We start from the raw sequence: 17,117 nt of genomic DNA, 5'->3' as shown, positions 1-17,117 counted from the left end.
AAGCGAGTCTTTCAAATGAGTAAGTTGAGTAAACTTTTAAGTTTTGCCTCATGCAGCGTCTACAGATTATGGATAACAGAGGTGTAATGTGTGTATTAATCAGACGACAACCGAAGGATACAAATTACAAGATGATAAGTAGCCCTTTCACAAAAAATCTTAAGTGTAAAATTCATCGTTAGTCTAAAATATTTCAACTAAATATTTTATCGTAAGATTAATTTTACACTTGAGATTTTTTTATGAATATCACCATATAGTGTAATACAAAAGACAGGTGACTTTACAATCGGTACACTAAACATTTGTCTGCTAAATTCGAAACACAATTTTTGTATTTGAAAGAGACTATCAGTAGTTTACCATCGATATCGAATAATACGAATATTTCGAGACGAACATAAAAACAACCACCGACAACATTCCGGACTTTCTCCAGACAATAAGCATACGGCTTGTTTCGAAGTCAATATTTTATTTATTTCAAGAAATCTGTGTAAAAGGTATCTAATATTTACTTACGGGTATCGCAGTTGTTTCCAATATAACCAGGATCACATGCACACGTATATCCAGTAATGTTACTAGAACATACGCCATGTGTACAAGGATTGACTGCACAATCTATGGACAATAAAAATTATAAAATATATTAACGTTTGTTGAAGAAAAACAGTATAGTTAACTGATGGTAAATCATAAATTCGATTAAGAAAGACAAATTAAGCTGAAAATGATTATATCTAGATTTTTCATACATAATAGATCTGCAATGTTTTTAAAAAACTCTGAAAAAATAACATGGATTTTCTAAAATTTTGATATTTGACTTTTTAGAATATGTTATCGAATAATGAACCGAAAAGTATTGTAATTAATTACATGTACTTACGGTCAACAGCTAAAAATAAGAATATATGTTCTTGAAAATTACTGACAAAATTAGGTAAGTCAATTTAGGAATGGAACATAATTTATCTTTATCTTTATCATTAATGCATTTTAATGATGTCTATTTTGTAGTTTAAAAAAAGCTCTTATTCTATCTTGTTTTTTCAAAAGCCTACCAAAAAGTGCAAACCTATTCATTATTTAATTAATATATAACAAACACTTATTAAGATAGCAAACAAATGTGCTTGATATTAAGCTTCTTTTTGTCTATGCAATAGCCGGGGTAATACACCTAATTATAAACCGTTGTGCAACGGTTACCTTAGAACATATATAATCGATTACACACACTATCGTAGGTAATGAATATAGATTTGATTCCCTATTTGTTGTACAAAGTTGTACCTAAACATCTGCCAAAAACATTTGGTAATGATTTGAGGAATCGGAAATAAAAAATCTCTCTTTATAGATGTAAGTAACATTTATCATACAATACTATACAATGATGTCGGTATATCTGTCTATTGCATATCAAAGACACGTAATCATTATGTAGAACGAGAGTCACGCTTATTTTGTAACGATCAATATAACATTAAGAAATTATGTCTGTTTTAGTTGCTTACATGATTTCTTCAATAAGCAGGAACTGTTTACATCTGTCATATATGAGGGAGGTTAAGTTTGCATTCTTCGGAAGTTGTCTGTACCAATTCAGAAATATGACAGTTGTATTCTAGCCATTCGTTTGTTTTATAAATTCGATCGTTTGTTTTTCTTTTATTTCAATGTCTATACATGTTGATAGTAAAGTCGATATTTGATTGGTTGATACTATCCCACGTGTCATTGAACAAATCTTATCCCCATCTGAAATGTCGGGACTACATCGTTCGACTTTACGCGCGATTAATATACATAGTTTTTAAATTTCTTTTTTTAAATAACTCTTTCTAGTTTTAGTTATAAAAACAAGTGGGGGATAAGAGAAAAAGTGTATTATACACACAAATATTTTATGTTCATGTAGGAAGATTTGCTCAAACTCGAACAATCATATTTCTCTTGGACAAAGTCCTCGTGAACTATGAATATTTTTGGATCAATAAATCTTAATATCTCCCGCAGGCACTGGAAATACATGTATAATGTTTTATAGATTAACCCTGTTTGGATTTTCTTCGGTATTTCAATTTAATGGTTTGTTGATTGATTATACAAAGAATTATGATTATTCATACATACTTTGTTGACAGTGTTGTCCGATGTATCCTTGTTGGCAAGTACATGAATATCCAGAAAAGGAATTATGACAAAATCCGTTGTGTAAACAAAGATTTGGATTGCAGTCTAAACATAAATCATATTAAACCAATTAAAACACATAATATGCTAAAGGGCATATAAAAATAATGAAATTAGTATTTAAAACTAGCATTCATATAAACAAAGAAGGGGTGAAAGATTCTGGAGGGACGCAATGGCAAAAAAAAAAAAAAATGACAAATATACAAACAATAGTACACAAAACAACATAGAAAAATAAAAACTTAGCAACACGTATCCCACCAAATACTTGCGGTGTTTAGGGTGCGCCGGAAGGGAAGGAAGATTCTGCTCCTTATGTGGCTTACGTCGCGTTACTCATATAAGTACACACTTGGTTTTAAGTCTAATGCGGTAGGTCACACTCGTTAAAAGGGAACGGATTGTATTTACAACATATGAAACATATCCCCTAGCATATGTGGAACAAATATTCCTTAACGGTCAACCATCTGTGGATGGCGTCTGTAAGATTTACGAAGGGATGATTTCAAATTCACAATTCAGAACTCTTGTTTTAGTAGCTTCCTTTTGAGCAACCTGTAACAAGCTATAAAGGACCCCAAATAATGACACATGTGTAAAACCATTGAAACGAGATAACCAATTGTCTAAACTATATAAAAAAAGAAAAACACTTATGATTCACATAAACAAACGACTAAAGATCAACTTCTTCATTTAGGACACCTGCAAACAAATGCAGGGCCGTTTTTTATAGGGACCAATACTTTATGTATGTATCTTTGGATCAATTGGAAGAAAATATCAATTAAAACCCAATTTTAGTGAAGAACATTGCTGGAATCATATGATCGACTGCCTCTTGATATTCTTGATGTTTACGCCATGCACACACAGTTTATTTATGCATCTTTAGATCATATGTGAGAACATATTAATGAAAAACCACTGTTAATCAGAGCATTGCGTATGATGGTATCATATATCTATATGTCATAGTAAAGAACTCGAACTCCATCTTATGAAAATAGAAATATTTCCTGCAGGTCTCAATAATTAGAGACAACAATTGACAAGAAGAGTTCCAACGCTACAAGAAGAATAATTTAGCGTTAAGAAAGCTAGTTTTCGTGTCTTCACATTTTTATGTCGCTCTTTGTGGCTACTTTGCACTTATTATCCCCTCTAGACAGATGTCCGCGTATGAAAAAATGAAAACAAAGTTATTACCTTTTAACAGTGAAAAAATAGATAAAGTACTTTAATTGCAAATTGTCGGTATTTCGTTGCTGATTTTACATAACTTATCAATAGAAACTAAAAGCTTTTTTTGTCTATCTACAAATTAGTACTTACGGTCTATTGCTAAAATGTAGTAAAAACTAATCAAATTAGGTGTAAAGAAATATTGACTTCTGTACCATAGTTTCGGACATTTTTACCTTTGATGTGTGTTGGTTTTGCTCCCACGTTATTGTTTATATAATGAATTATATGCAGCTGACATACCAGTGAGATGTTTAGCTAGCTTTTAATTTATGTTTGATTCACCTTTATTTGCATGAGGAAATGCCTGTTTTAAGTCAGAAATCTGACAGTATATACCTTTAATGTGTTTGGGCTCTTGATTTTGCCATTTGACCAAGGATACTGTTTTGGAATTTTCCTTAAATTAAGATATTTGTGGTTATACCTTTTCCAAGTCTTAATGGAATATCGAAATAAAGAAATATTACAAAGTGTCTATTCTCTATTTTATATTAAATAATGACAATGAATTTGGACCGACAACATGCTGTCTGCATAGTTTGTACATCATTCTGGTGTTTGTAAAACCATTATTCAGGTAAATAATAGTAGTTGTTATCCACTCTGACAATAGTGAGCAGATATGAATTGATCAACCCACCATAACCAAATGTTTGAACAGCACTGAATTGACTGGAAAACGCATGTCTTGAAATTGATTCCGACACGCCTAGTAGTTTTAGTTCTAAATCTATTTTTGAATGATATTTCATTCCAAAAATAGCTATGTATGTGCGTGTATGTGTGTGGTATCGTACCTGTATTACAGTTAGAACCAGTGATTCCCGGTAAACATGAACAAGTGTATCCAGAGAGACCATTGTTGCATTGTCCGTGAATGCATGGATTGCTGCTACAGTCTAAATATTCAACATAAAGTAAGTATTTGTTTCAGTGAATATTCAAATATTCAAGTACAAACACACACATAGAACGAGACTAGATGTGTCCACATCTTAAGAATCTTGTATTGTTCTTGCATTCTTTATACACACATAGTATTCACAATCTTTGTGTCGAGTTTGAATGTTTAATATCTTGTAAGAATATATAGCAAATGATAAAAATAAAAAGTGTAAATGAAATACAAGTAAGTACTGGAAGTTGCATATTAAGACATGATTAATAATAATTAGGAAGCCAGTAACTCAAAATCGGTACATTCCTGAAGATTTTAAGTAAAACTTAAAGCCATTAAAGAATAAAAAACATGTTCAACTTTTTTTCATAATTTGAATGTCTTGTTATATATGGTATTTCTAGTGCATTGTTTATGTCCGCGTCACACTGTCCCGATTTTTATATACGATGGACACCCGAATGCGAAAATTGTAAGTTCGTACGAAGTTGGTCCCGATCTCGTTAAAATACTAAAAAGTGACCGAAGCAAGTACGATGAATAACGAAGTCTATACGATGGTGCCGAAATTATATACGATAGCAAAAGATGGACATACGAAGGTTAACCGAAGACAGGTATTTAAGCTTCATATCTCAGCCGAAGCCTACACGATGGATCACGAAGGCTACACGATGGATTACGAAGGCTACACGATGGATTACGATGATGGCGCGATCACCATACGATGTCTAAAAGACGTTGTGTACAGCTTACGATGCATTTAAATAAACTCATCATAGATACCAGGACTAAATTTTGTATATACGCCAGACGCGCGTTTCGTCTACAAAAGACTCGTCAGTGACGCTCGAATCCAAAAAAGATAAATGGCCAAATAAAGTTGAAGAGCATTGAGGACCAAAATTCCTAAAAGTTTGGCCAAATCTATGCCTGAGGTAGAAAAGCCTTAGTATTTCAAAAATTATATGCCGAAGGGATCACGCGTTTTAAATTGTTTGATCGATATTGAATATATATTATATTGTACATTTACTTTCTGGTTTAATCATAGGACGGAAGACCGTGGGTTTGAAGGGTAAAACTTGACTCTGAGTCTCTGAATATAATGCCAGCAGAATCAGGGAGAAGGAGAATATCTTAAGCGCTATTGACATTAAAGTTCAAAGGTCAAGGTCACAGTGGCAGTTGTAATACAAGGCAATATCACCCTTGTGGACACTCTAAAACCAATATGCTTCAAGAGATTTTAACCACATTTGGTATATTGTTCATTTTTTACGTTCAAGGCCAAAGGTCAAGGTCATGCAGATGGACTTGTTTTTTTCTCCTTGAAATAGCATAATACACAGGAAATTGGTTGCTCATTTTTTTTAGTTTATGTATCAAATATGCATATTCAATTTACCATTTTCTGCATGTGTCAAATACATATATAGTGTCCATATTTGTCCCCAATATGTTACATACGAGGGGATGCCACGCTCGGCATTGCCTTGTTTGAACTGTAAAATGTGTGCACTAGTCTGAATAATCACCCATAATTATGCCCATGTTTACTGATCTATCTTAAAGGTAAGGTAATGGGTTCGTTGGTCCCTTTTATTCAAAAAGAGCTCTTTCCAGGAGAATATCATAATAATATAGACAAAAGGAAAGATGTGGGGAAAGCAACAAATGCGGCAAAATATGACATATAGAAAACAAAATGGTTATGGAGTAAACATTCGTGTGACAACAACTCAGACGATACATAAAAAATCAGAATAATGAAGAAAAAGTTGGTTTCCCTTTATACGTGTACCTGCAGTGTTGGTGTACGAGGCGCGTTTATGATTTTCATTATGTTACTTGATATGAAAAATTGACAAAAAATAATATTTTACTTGTAAAAGTAAATCCTAAGCCTGTAATAGCTGCTCTTCTTGTTCCATTTGAATTAATAGAAACAACGCTGTCGCCTTTCTTGTTCTCATAGAATCATATGATATGAGCTCCATGTTTTGTAAACGTCTTTCTTAACTGTCGTATTAGACAGACCAGTGCATATCGCGCATGGCACTTTAAATGTATTTTAGCGCGAAAATTAACTTAATTACATTTAGCTGGATTTATTGCCGTCGTAGTTCCATCTTGTCGCCTTCGTACTTTTATTCGATGCCAACACGACGGGATTACGAGTTCTTCACGAAGTCGTGTTGCCATCGTAAGACCTTCGGGTAGCTTCGTGATTCATTCGTGTAGACATCGTCATGTCAAAACTGCCCGATGGAAACGATGGAAACACGAATGCAATACGATGTTCAAAGATGCATTCCCGGTGACATTACGATGGTGAGGATGGTGATACGAACTCAATACGAACCCTCAACATCGGACGCACCTTCGGGGATTTTTTAACATGTTAAAAAATTTAGAACCCTTCCCGAAGTTGTCCCCGAAGGCTAGAAAAAGTGGCCGATGGTTAAAGATGGTTAAAGATGGCACTACGAATAGCCCGATCTGGATACGATCAGTCCCGATTTTGAAAATTTCCATAATCGTGTTGCAATCGGCGTAAAAATCGGGACAGTGTGACGCGGGCATTAATAAACTACAAGCTTTAGCATTCTACATACAAATTAGTACTTACAATTTATCGCTGAAAGATATGATTTACTTATAAAATTAAGGGTTATTAACATTTGTTTTTAATTTTTAAAAAAGTTTTAAATTAACATCTACACTGATAACTGTTATATCTTAAATAACTGCAAAAGAAATGTCTTGACATTGGTCAAATGACAGCATCTAACTACAGAGTATGTCCATTTTTGTGGTGTAATTTACCCATGTATTACAGTCAGAAGTAAAATCACAATAATACTGAACTCCAAGGAAAATTCAAAACGGAAAGTACCTAATTAAATGGCAAATTCAAAACCTCAAACACATACAACGAATGGATAACAACTGTCATATCTCTGACACTGTACAGGCATTTTCTTATGTAGAAAATGGAGGATTAAATCTGATTAAGCTAGGCAAAACTGTCACTTGTATGAAAATAGCATCAAAGTCAATAATATTGACAATAATGTGTGAACAAAACATATAACAAAAGGACAGTTAAACTCATAGATCGAAAATAAGCATACAAAGCCATGACCAAAAAGGAAAAAGACAAGAAGACAAACAACAGTACACTCAACACAACATAGAAAAACGTGTTGCTCATGTCATTACAAACACGATATAGTCTAATACAGTAAAAATTAACTCGGATTCATATAAAAAATTAGAAGAAGTCGACATAAATAGGCGCCCCGTTCGTTCCTAAATGAAGTATATATCCACGCCTTCAGGGCGGATTATATAATAATAATATTAATTACTCCAACACGGAGATCCGTTCAAATCTACTATTGACATCCTGTGGATGTAGCGAGTTATTTTTGAGTAAAAAGTATCTGAATTACAATTGCATTGCCTATAACTTCTAACTTATACAACAGATAACATAAAATAGATTGAAAACACAAATGATAAAAATAAGTACACAAACAGTCATACTCATTTTATACTACTTTATCAATGTGTAAGGTGGAAATTTACACAAATGAATAAAAAAAAATAGTACATTTCTAGAAAGGAAGATTATCGCTAAAAATCAATGTTAGACACAGATTTGAAACTCGATATTCTGATATTTATGTAATAATCTTAAAATATTGTTTCTACCTTTGTTGCAGTTAATGCCCGAGTATCCCTGACGACAACTGCATGTATAACCAGTTGCACTATTCTGGCATGCTCCGTGTATGCAGGGGTTCGAATAGCAGTCTATAAAAAAAAACCTACTTCTTAACACAAGTTTTTGTTCTAAATGACACATATTTCTTATTGATAGATAGTTTTGCTATGTTTCGTAAATACATATGTTATACCATAACTTTTGTTGAATTCCCCAGATTGTTAACCTTACGATATTAACCAATATGCGTTATTTAAAATTGTAAACTATATCTGTTTTTTTGGTTAACTTCTAAAATAATTGTATTAAGAATCATTTAAAATCAAACCTTTTCAGGGCTCACATATAAAAACGCCGTCTACTTTCTAAATGAAGTAGAATTCTAAAAATAGAAAAGCAATACGTGAACCCTAGACCGCTGACTGGGTACTAAAAAATGGTTGCTGATTTGTTTCTTTAATTAGAAATAATTGACTGTGAATAGAATATGGTAATGATGATGTTAAAACACCTTGATTGTAAATATATAACTGTGTGTAAATTTTTGCACAAGTCGTGAATCAATAACATTGTTGAATTCAAGCTGTAAATGGTGTTAATAGTGTATTTAGTTTTTATTTGAATTTACCTAAAAGGTTTGACTATTTTATTGGCTACTTGATGAACTAAAACAAAAGTAGTAAAAGTTTAAGGTCGTTTAATTTTCTACCTTTCAAATTCTATTTAAGCCGATTCAGTTACATAACCTTCACTGTATAAATTGAGTGGCTTTTTTAAGTCTCAGAAAGATAAAAAAAAATGGTCAGTAAATAAAGGTAACAGTAGTATGCCGCTTTTCAAAATTCACAAATCGACAGAGAAAAAAAAAAACATTTATACATATGTTCTACATACGACTCACGAAGTACAGTCGAATCTAACCAGTTGTAAATGTAAATTAGACACACAGTCGAAAACCACCAAAAACCATAAGCTATATAACGTTGTTTCAACCGTGATATTGTTATTTAAGCTGAACTGGGTCGTCAAATTTGACACTGTGATAAAACTTTCTATATTAAGAAATAATTCCTTCATGTCATGCTCTATGCTCATTTTAACATGGGTCGGCATTATATTTGTCGATATTTTACACGGAGCGTTAGCGATGTGTAAAATATCGACAAATATAATGCCTACCCATGTTAAAATGAGCATGACATGAAGGAATTATTTCGAATCTAGTAGGACAAATAGGTCGAAGCGTACGAGAATACCTTAGGAATGTTTGGCCGTTCCAATTTCCTCCCAAATAAACGTGTACAAAATATACCGGAAAAAAGGGTTCCACAATGGAGTTATGATAGAAACAGATATAAAAAAAAACTTTTGATAAACAATTTTAACATTTATTATTCTAAAAAAGAACAATTAGATATCAAACAACAAGTTTTTGTTTCTGTTCAGAGATTTCTTTACGTCACAGCTTACAACGATGGTGGAAATGGCGGATGACGGTTGCATATGAAGGTGAGACACATTTATTCCTTATTTATCACGTTAATATGGATTATTCCCCCAGTAATTGTAGCATTGGTGAAAAGTCAGACAGTGGATTTCTCGCTAAAGAGGAAGAAACAGCGAGCTGGCATGAGTTATTCTGTGCAGATGTGGCGAGGGCATTTGATTCTGTTTTGTTTTCAATTAAAGCTAAATCAGAATTTGCGGTTGCAACTCCCTGTAGTGTATTGGAAAGCTCTCTGCGTTGTTTGTCGGTTGGACCTTTAATGTAGCTGTCCAAAGATTTGACATTTCGGTGTCCCGTCACAGACATTATAGCCCGGTCATCGACCCCCGCTCTTTTTAATCCTGTTGCCACAGTGGCTCGAAGGCAGTGGTTTGTATATCTTATAGATAGACCAGCTTCGTCAGATATTCTTGACATCATACTGGCCAATTTGTTTTTGCCAATAGGTTGAGCTGCATACCATACAGTTGGTTTGGGGTACTGGAGTGCTTGCTGGAAAAATGCTGTACACCTTGGACTAAGCTTTCCTAGATAAAAGTCCAAGCTAAACACTGGACAGTGGATATTCCCAGGTTTAGCATACATTCGTACGTCCTTTGAGTTTTCTTTCGAATCTACACCATGGTGTGTTTTGTCACATTCATTATAAGTCATTTTGTAGTATTCTTGACCTTTGTCATCTTTAGATTTGGCATAAGATGTTTTCTTTAATTCAGCAAGCCCCTCCTGTCCCCTCCTTCCAAAATTGAGCATAATGTCCCAGAAAACCTTATTTTGAAGAGTTACTGGGTGATCAGTACTGAATATACCACTGGAGTATAGCTTTTGAATATCACCCTCAGCTACAGCCTTTTTATGTACTGTTATGTCTTTCCCTTCCCTTTTCAATTTCTTCATCATACCCGTGATCACATGATTTGATGGCATAAATGATTTGTCAGTTATAATGTTAATGTCACGATTATAAGGTGGACCAGTTATATGTCTTGAAATAGCAGATCGAATACCGACGAGTGCTGACTTTGAATAATCATTGCCTTGTTTGGTCTGCAAACTTGCATAAAAGTAGCACAATCTGTCATTTAGGGTAGTTTCATCTAGTTCCTCAAAACTGATGCTGTACTTGTTTTCAGTTAGCCAACCTGAAATTATTTGTACCATTTTTTTTATGTATTCAAGTAATTCTTATAAATATTTTATTCAATTGTGATGAATTTTGTATGGGTATAATTTATTTCAAAGACATGATTCATTTCAAATAAATAACAGAGGCCTGCATGTTTTAATTTAGCGTTTTATGCTCAAAGCATGTTGGTGTTTGTGCATACTTTGTGCATGTAGACGAGAGCGACCTATGTATATACATGTACAGTATTCTATCAATATTTTTATTTAGACTAAAAACATAATATTCAGCTTGTCTTCTTTGCATGTACCAACATGTTCGTGTCATTCAAAATTTTGTAATGAAAATAAGTTATGCTTTTGCTGCTGTAATACTTAACAAAACATTAAACTCTGGTAGTATTTTGGAAGTACACCTATCTGTAGGAGGATGGGGTTCGATTCCCCACCGGGGTGTTTTGTTTACTACTTCAGCATGTTCATAACTGTTATAATAATTTCTTTAATATATTTTGTTTTAAGTATGCTTGCATATACATGTATAGTAAATAACACTACCGTATGTACAGAAAAACAAATATCAAGGAATATTTTTATTTTTAAATCAGCATCTTGACAGTGACAATAGAATTACATCTCATTTAATTGTAAGAATACTACATTTTGTATTTTGCATCATTTGATGTTTTTGATTTCTTGTTTATTACGTTATAGTCCCTAACACTGAAGAGTAAATTTTATGTTTGAAACAGTAAAAAAATTATTGCTAGGTTACTGATGCATTGCCGAATACCAATTACCTCACGATTTTCTAGGTTTATCATTAAAATGTTTAATTTACAATCAACTTATGATTATATTTTCCCATCTACGTAATATTTTTGCACTTAATGGTTTTTACCTCTTGAAAGTTGTACACCCCATAATGTCTGCTGGTTGGTTCTTGGCTCAGTTCTTGCCAGCGCTAACTTTTCAATTTCTTCTTTGCTAGGCAGCTCCTTAAATCTGGGCTTTTTGGCAGGTGGTTCTTGGTTTATACAGTTAGCAGTCAGGTCTTCATCAATCTGGGATAGTTCCTCATCTGACTGTGACTGTTTATTATTTTCAAAATTGAATATGGTGTCCTCTGTCAAATTTGAGAAAACTGAACTAACTCTGGCATCACATATCTCGTGTCTGAAAACCCTTTTTGTTCCTCCATCAGCCATAGATTGTATTATGTATTGCCTAACAGCATTTTGTTCCATGAGGTGGTCTGTTATTTTATAAGATGCCCCTTTATGATCTACTCTGAGTCCAATTTTCAACGGCGATACTGTGTATCTATTCATTTTGACAGCAGACGATGAGTCATCGAACATGTGCATTTACATGGGAGGTTTGCTAAATGGACGGAACAGCCAAAACAACGATACCGGTCGAAGCCATTTGCAGGCATTTTCATATTAAATAAGGTTTTAAAAACTACTAGAGGGCAATTATATAATGTTTTATGTCAATTACTAATAGATTTTATGTAAGCAGATAAAATATATGAACTTTTATATGAAGATAAAAATGAAAACAACGAGAATGCAAATAGTCAGTTTATGCGAATGTGTCAAACATATTTTTTGTGCTGATTAGTGCACAACTTTGTTTACAAAGCGTCATAGGGACGTCATATTAGAATAATTAATATATGCGTATCATATTAAATACAGTTTAAACTAAATAAAATAACATTAAATATGTCGTTCCAACCCAAATGATAAGAGGTAATCTTTTGAAAACAATATATTTTCCGATTGAATATTTATTACATTTAAATAATTGTATATATTTTTATTATTATAATTATTTTTATTTGTATTATTTTTATTATTATTATTATTATTATTATTATTATTATTATTATTATTATTATTATTATTATTATTATTATCATTATTGTATAGCAATATAATATTTCCCACAGAAAGTAACCAAAAGTTAGCGTGCAATAAATTCTAATATTGCACATGTGCAATAAATCGTAAAAAGTCATGACGTCATCAACGACAAAATCTTAGATTAAACCAATTTTTACTTTCAAATATTATATTACTATACAATAAAAGGGTTATTGCGTGAATATTGAGGAATATTGTCCCTCGTAGAACATATATTGCACTCGCAAGCTCGTGCAATATAAAATTTTACTCGGAACAATATTCCCCAATATTCATGCAATAACCCTATATTATTATTATTTTTAGCAATTAAATCTTAACCTAGCGTAATGTTATGATCGTTTTTTGTAAAAATGATAAAAAGTTAAATATTTAACCAAAATAAATAAATACTTACGGGCAACGACTACGGAATGAAAAAAAAACACATTGTATAGGTACAAGTTTACAACATAAATAGTATGTGCGTTGATTTTACTGTGTCATGCTTGATTTTTTGACTCGTAAAACTATCCGAATATGTATGTACATATGTATGTAGATATAAAAAAACAAGTAACAATAATTCTAAACATTGAAAGAAACTATACAGAATAAATCAACTATTGAAATTTACATTCAACGATTTAATCAATGCCGGTTACAAATATAGATATCAAAGACATTAAGGTGAAATTCGAAACGTTTGTGTAATATTTATCATCTGGAATATATCATTATTAGATAAACACTCACTTCGTTTGATGTATTTGAACTTTTGATTTGTACATTTGATAAAAGACTCCGTTTTGAATTTTTCTTGAAGTTCGGTATTTTTGCCATTAACCTTTTTTCACCATAGTATATAACTTTAGCATATTAACGATTTATAAACACATGAAGGTTATGTCTTTAGAGTATTTTGTGATCAATACGATAAGTTAAGATTATGAAATTTCTGTTGCTGGTTTATTCATGTTGTTTCTTTTGTCTGAGTTATTTTATGTCACTAAGGACTTGCACTTGTAAGTTGATAATTATAACAAGATTGTTGATTGTTCATACATACTTTGTTTACATTGTAGACCGGTGTATCCTTGTTGGCAAGTACATGAATATCCTAAAGGGTGATTATGACAAACTCCGTTGTGTAAACATAGATTGGGATTGCAGTCTAAAAATAAATCATATTAAACTTAAGACCTAGATATGCTAAAGGACAGATGAAAGTAATGAAATAAGTATTTAAAAGCAGCTGTTATAAAAAGGGGACGAAAGATACCAGAGGGACATATAACCATTGTAAAATAAAAAGAAAAGCAGACAAACAATAGAACACAAAACACCACATTGAAAAATTAGGACGAAGCAACACGAACCCCGTCATAATTTTGTAAAGATTTAGAATGCGCCGGACTTGTAAGTAGATCTTGCTCCACATGTTACACCTGTCGTGTTACTTTTATTAGTATGAACCCGGTAATAAGTCTGATTCGGCAGGTCCCATTCACGAAAAGGGAACGGGATTGTAGTTACGACATTAGGAACATATTCCTTATCATGAGTGAAACGAATATTCCTTTAAAGAGGGGCGAAAGTTACTAGAGGGACAGTCTACGTCATAGATAGACAGTAAACTGACAATGGTTAACTAACTTTTGCTAGCATCCGTAAAATTTACGAAGGGTTTGATAGCTTCTGTGTGAGCAATCTTCTATCGAGGAAATCATGAAAGGAAATAAAAAACCGGGAATATCCTATGCAGGCTCTGCTGTAATGCTGCTAAATAGAAATTGAAAATTCACAAATTAGAAGCTGAAATCATCTGTTTTGTTGTTAAGTTTTGCCCTCAACTGACCCTCATTGTCTATTTCTAGATGGTTTAACAGTGCATATAACAAATAAAATTGAGAATGGAAATGGGGAATGTTTCAAAGAGACAACAACCCGACCATAGAAAAATCAACAGCAGAAGGTCACAAACAGGTCTTCAATTTAGCGAGAAATTCCCGCACCCTTAGGCATCCTTCAGCTGGCCCCTAAAACCATATATAATAATCATAATTTAAATGACTTACGTTGGTTAGCAGCTGGGTTAATATGTGTTCGTACCCTCTATTTAATATGTTTTTATTTTATGCTGTTAACATGACACTTTAAGGTGAGAGGTACGTTAATGAACGCCTCTAGCGGAAAACGGGAAAATCGGCGTTTGTTGCTATGGGTGTTATCTCCCGTACACCAGAATAAATATTTTCAAGATGTCGGAATATATTCCGCTTCGTCGGAATAATGGTCAATATGGTGGTAGAGTATTGAATGCATCTCATCAAAATATAGCTAAAATTGAAGAATGTAAAATGAAATATCTTGTAACAGTTAAACAGTGCTTTCCTTCCATGAAAATGAAAGAAACTTGGCATGTCGTGATGGCCGAAGAGCGACTGAGTTGGGTTTACTAATACTAGCTGACCAACTTAAAGCTTGCATTTAAATTATGTTTCTACAAAACTGTTTAAAGTACAAAGAATGGGTCTCGGAACTATTTTGTTTATACCTTGGGGTAACTGTCCATACATGAACTTACAATACGCCGGTAATCGGCAAAGACTAATGACTTAAACAATTGGGAATGTTGTCGTTGATATGTGATGTACAAAATGTATAGTAAATATCATAAACTCCCACAGTAATAAAATAAAGCTTACACTATATATTGCCATTTTATTTATTGAAATTCCACGGACTTTAATACATTCAGTCATTTGCATTCAACTTATTCAAGAAATAAATTTTCCCAAACTGACAACTGTCAACGTGAGTGAAAACTGCTAGGACGTATTCAATCCTTGACACACAAAAAAATAGGTTAATACTAATTATTTTAAATTTGATATTCCTGTTTTTACTGATTTAACCATTTTCTCAAATAAATATAAACATAAATCTTTCTTTACAGGGCTTTCTTTCACGTCCGTCCGCAATATGGTATATACATAGAATTTGAAAATGAAAGTACTAGTGCTATTTTAAAACAAATAATTTATAGTAAAACAAATATTGAAAGCAAAAGATTGCTTTCTGTGTGACATGACATTTTTTAAATATAATTTCGGAGTTACTTCAGACGGGTAAGCAAGAGAGAGTGACAATAAACTTGAACGATAGTCCAAATGTGTAATGGTGATGGGGCCTTCCTCATGAACAAACGGGAACTGTCTTTCAAAATTAACGAAAATTTAAAAGAAATGAATACACTTTTCAGTCAATATGTAATGAATTGAATGGAACATTGTGAATAACAAGCTTCCTGCATTAAAAAGCGGCAAGGGAAAAATATAGACTGATCCGCTGATGGAAAATTACGGCTTTACCGCCACTTCAAAAATAAAATAGTTAGCAAAGTATATATTATACTGAAGATGTAGAAGTTTCTACTAGCACCAATCAATTCATTTTAAATTGCGCAAAATTTCGGAAATACAGTTATTTCGATTTCAGTTGATACTGTTTATATACATGTGCAAATGCTGCTATAAAAATTTATAATAAGAGTTTTTACTTTTGCTTTACGTATTTCTTCTCAATTTCGCAAAACTTGCAAAATAAATCTAAAGTACGAACAGGAATATTGTTGGCATAAATTACGAGGTCCATAATGCTGTTGGCGATTTCCAATCTCTGCAACATCCAATGCATACGTTAAAATCCCTCGAAGACGGTTATTCAAAATCACACGCAACTTTGCTATTCAGTACATTGTTAGTTTGATCATTACAGCTCACAAAATGAAGACTGGATACATGTATCTGAATGTCATATAAAGTGTATTCAAGTGTATGTTGAACAATTTAAAACAACACATAGCTGAGTGGGGGATGGAGCAGATTGGTATCCCGAGAAATTATTTTAAAAAAAAAAAGAAGATAAATAAGTTGGAATTTATATGCATTTGTTTTTAGATATTTTACATCTATGCACTGTCCGCACTATAATAATGGAAAAAAACCAACGATGGAGAAAAAAGTAGGAATAATATGCAACAAACTTTGAAATATTCTTTTTGTTGGTCTCTTGCCTATATTTTACATTTATCCCACATCTCCTTTCGTGTCATATTTAACACACTACTTAAGTTTGCAAATGACCAGTACTGGATCGAAGTATGTGTTCATGTTTATATATATCACGGTAATGTTCTCGTGTCATTGACCCATAATTTTATATATTTTATATGCATTACCTCCTGCAACTATCGGAGGATTAAAAGTTAAATATTGTGATTTTTTTATGCACACGCCGTAGAGGAGGGGACATTACTTTTAACACTTGTTTGTCTGTCCGTCCATCGTACCGTCCAAAATTGGTTTCTTTTCTCTAACTTTAGTTTGCCTCAACCAAATGTTAGAAGACTTATACACAATACTGATTACCAAAAAAAAAAAAAAAAGAATCACAGATCTAGTTTAAATTTTGGTGGCGTCACTT

The sequence above is a fragment of the Mytilus galloprovincialis genome, chromosome 13 (assembly GCF_965363235.1).
Source record: "Mytilus galloprovincialis chromosome 13, xbMytGall1.hap1.1, whole genome shotgun sequence".
Taxonomy (NCBI): Eukaryota; Metazoa; Mollusca; class Bivalvia; order Mytilida; family Mytilidae; genus Mytilus; species Mytilus galloprovincialis.
Note: the sequence above shows the minus strand (reverse complement) of the source record.